The sequence below is a fragment of the Apium graveolens genome, chromosome 2, assembly GCF_009905375.1.
Source record: "Apium graveolens cultivar Ventura chromosome 2, ASM990537v1, whole genome shotgun sequence".
In the NCBI taxonomy this organism is placed as follows: Eukaryota; Viridiplantae; Streptophyta; class Magnoliopsida; order Apiales; family Apiaceae; genus Apium; species Apium graveolens.
The window spans coordinates 150,110,927-150,115,265 of NC_133648.1; the positions used below are offsets into that span (position 1 = coordinate 150,110,927).

Consider the following 4,339-nt stretch of genomic DNA (forward strand, 5'->3'; position numbering starts at 1 on the left):
GTTGTTATCTTGGTGCATATTGCGGTTGTTGAAAACCAGGAGGGTTGAATTATTTTGCTGCATACTGCTGATAAGGCTGTTGCACCGCATTCTGATTGTTGCTCCAGCTGAAGTTAGGATGATTGCGGTTATTGGGATGATAAGTAGCTAGGGCTGGTTATTGTGATCTCTGAAAGTTGCTTATATACTGAGCTGATTCACTAGAAATAGCACACTGCTCAGTTTCATGCGCACCTGTACAAAGCTGACAAATAGTTGTAATCTGATTAACTCCATAATTAGCCAAAGGATCCACCTTCATCATCAAAGCCTGAAGCTGGGCAACTATAACAGTAGCTGTATCCACTTACAGAACTCCTGCTACCTTTCTTTGAGGCATTCTCAGAGTTGGGTTCTGGTATTCATTAGCAGCCATCAGTTCAATCAACTCATAAGCTTCATCTCAGCTCTTAGCCCATAAGGCTCCACCTGATACTGCATCGAGCTTGGGTCTAGACTGTGTTCCTAAACCATTGTAAAAGAAATTTATGATCATCAACTCAGGCATGCCATGATGAGGATACTTCCTAAGCATCTCCATGTAGCGATCCCAAGCCTCACACAAAGATTCTCCCGATTGCTGCGCAAATTGAGCGAGAGCGTTTTTTATTGCAGTTGTCTTCGCCAGAGGGAAGAATTTAGTTAGAAACTTCTGAGCAAGATGCTCCCATTCGGTGATAGAACCTACTGGTAGAGAATGTAACCAGCACTTAGCTTTATCCCTCAAAGAGAATGGGAAAAGCTTCAGCTTAATAGCATCTTCAGAAACTCCATTGAACTTGAAAGTGTCCCAGATCTCGATGAAATCCCTGATGTGCACGTTGGGATCTTCTATTAGAGAATCCCAAACTGAACTGAATTCTGTATCATCTGAATCGTGCTAGACTTGATTTTAAAGGTGTTAGCCGCAATGGCTGGTCTGATAATGCTAGACTGAATATCATTGCTGGGAATAATCCATCAAAGCCTTCAGATTCGCTACTTGATCTCCCATTACAACGAGTGCTTCTTCTTCAACTTTCTCAACTTCTTCAAAAACTTCTTCAACTCCTTCCGGTGCTTCTTTACGAGATTGAGAACATGTTCGCATACACGCCCTCTAGAGTACATGAAACACAACAAGTACCTGTGTAAGTAAAATATCTAAGTCATGAACTTTAATGACCACTGATGACAAACACATAAACTAAAATTTAACACTGAGTCCCCGGTAGCGGCGCCAAAAACTTGTTAGGACGAAAACACGTGCTAAATATTCATGCAAGTATACGCGTTCGTAAGTAGTATAAGATATAAATCAGATTCGTACCCACGGAGACTCTTTTGTTTAACTTAAGATTCAGCATTTATGTAACAATGATATGGCTATCGTTCAATGCTAAGACAATAACAAATTGAGTTGTTTATAATAAAGAATTAAACTAACATGCAATTGATTAAGATATTAAAAGGTTGAATTACTATATGAGACAAACATGAGATTCTAACTTCATTAAATACTTCATTTAAAGTCATTGTTCTTAACCTTAGCATGCAATGGTGATGACAACTACTCAGATAACACAAAACTAGTAAACGCCAACTTTCGTGGTATGAATACCCTACTACCAGACAGCCATAAAAGAGATAGAAGCTGAATAGAAACCAATTATGTTGAGACCCTATATGTCTATAGAGTTTGACAACATAAAGTTTTAATGAGCAAGTTATCTATCGTGATTACATAGGGAAAGTAATATAGTTAAAATTACCTACGAATCATGCATAACAATTATACATGAACCCATGCTAGCATGGCAATTTCTAAATCTCTATATTCATTGTCGCTTCAATAGAGATTAACACGCTATCTTATATGTTAGCTACGCATATAAGACGAATAAGCACAATCAATACTAGGATATCAATCAATCACCACACATCAAGATATTGAAACAAATTAACTATCAAAATCCATAAGTAAATCCGTTAGAACCCCGCGATAACGATTAGTTCATAATCGAACTCATCGTCACCATGGTTCCGATGAAAGCATGATAATAAACTTCTTCCTCGAGTCTAGTCATGATCGCGCACTACAAGGTCTTTATAAATTGAAGAAAATCACAAAGTATGTTAACAAGAGTATTAGGTTCAACAACAAAGAAAATGAGCATCCAAGATTACAATTTAAGCAAACAATCACAAGTAAAACAAGTTCTTCTTCTCCATCGTTGAATTTGTGCTATTAGGTCTTCTTCATGTCTTCTCCTTGCTCTCCGTTATGAAAAACGTCTTCAAAAGGTCTTTATATATCATCCCAAATCGACCAGAAGTCCAGCAGATCAATATTCTACTAGAAACAAGATTCTGGAAAATCGACCTAGCGCGGCCGCCCTGAGATCCCGCGCGGCCTCTCCCAAGTATAGCGCGGCCGCGCTGAGCTTGTGGAAAAACTTTATTTTTCTTCTTTAATTGCCTTCACTTGTTGGTTTCTTCGCGCACTCAACCAAGACTTCATCCTAACACTCTCCCAAGCATAAATCATACAATTTCCGGCCCTTCTTCCGATTATGCCCTGAAAGGAAAAACACTAAGAAAAATGCATCAAATACACAAACAACTTGAGTACAAAATACCAATTCGAGACTTTAGAAAGTGTTAAAAGTGGATATAAATGCCACTTAATAGGTGTATAACGAATAAGCCTCTCCACATGATGGACGAGGCCAAGGCTCCCAACCATCCCGAGGAGCTGGTGCAACATAAAGAAATGTAGTACCTGGCCTACGGGCATGAGCACCGCTAGTACGTGGGGTAGCAGGAGGTGGATGCGGGGCCTCTGTAAAATATATGTTAAACCTATGGCATCTAATATGCCATGTAAACCCTGAAGCGCCTCATCCATGGTATCATCATCCTTTGCCACGCCAGAACCCCGAATCTGGTGGTAGGCAGCGGACAAGCCCTCAACCTCTATTGACAACATGTAAATGTGTTTAAAAAAACTCATATTGTGACAATTAAACAGGTAGTAAGCTAAGAAGAGAAATCTTACAGCCACGGGTAGGTTCCTTGTGACCCCTGGAATCCTTGCTGGTCCTTTCAAATCCCGGGGTTGATCATAAAATGTCTAGTGACTCTATTGTACCACTGAGGATACTCAACTATGCACATAGGTCTAAGACTACATCTGTAAGATGGTGCCCCAAGCACCGCAGTGTGATGTGACTCCCATAGCTTACGCACCCTACTGAACTGAAAAGGCCATCCTCTATGACCTCTATTGAAAGAATTATGGTTTATTTATTGTGCAGTATTCTATCATGTTATTTCGAACATTACATGCAAAAGTTTGTTTATTGTCATGTACATTCGAGCTTACAAATGTGGAACTACTATCAGCTGTATCATATTCTAAACAAACATTTCAATTAGGCCTTCACATTGTTACTAAAATTATACAACAAACATCACAGGGAAACTTAAAAATCTGCAAGGTTAACAACATATTAATCCTCATCACTTCCCGAACTCTCCACAACTTCACCCTCTTTTTCATTCTCATCTTCTCCAACTTCACACCAGGCCTCATGACCTTCAACATACCATGCAATGTCACTATCTTCTCTTTCAATCAGGTTGATTTCCATTTTGTCGTATTTTTTATACACTTCATCGATCTGACAGATGCGTTCATCCTCCGTGCGGGACTGATCATTGTAAGCCTTTAGATTTTTTTCTTTATCAACTTTTATCACGCCCAAAATGTTTTGATTCACCTTCTTCTTCATCTTTCTGACTCTCAACTTCTTTCATTTCCTTTCCGCGACCGATACATTCCGCGATACTGAGATGACGCCAAATGGACTTAGATGTGCTAGAAGATGCTCTTTTTTTACCCTTATCCATTTTATGGTTTTCAATTACAACTAATGAGACGTTTATAGGGCATGCTAACAATTACGTGACAATGAATTCGTACAGTACTTCATAATAAATTTATCATACACACTCACACACTATCTGAGTAGTCAGATCATTATGAAATTTATCATAATAATTTCAAAATCTCAAAATAATAGAGTACAATATCAAAATACAATATTTGAATATATTGTATGAAAAACGATACCGTGCATTGTATTATCTATCATATTCTGAACCTCACTTCATATGTTTATTACTCATCATCGGACAAGTAGTAATTAGAAATATAGTCGGGACTCGTAGCGAAATGATGATATATTATTGCGCTGTGATGGTCACCATCTTCAACAAACTCCCTAGATTTTGTTTGTAGACCCATCTGGTTTAAACG

General features: G+C 38.6%; 1 non-coding gene across 1 annotated transcript; it reads left to right on the top strand.

Annotated features, from left to right (window-relative positions):
* Positions 1 to 545: 545 nt before the first annotated feature.
* On the top strand, positions 546 to 652 carry LOC141709847 (small nucleolar RNA R71). The gene has a single exon (XR_012570403.1). It is a non-coding gene; the product is annotated as a small nucleolar RNA R71 (small nucleolar RNA).
* The last annotated feature ends 3,687 nt before the right edge of the window (positions 653 to 4,339 follow it).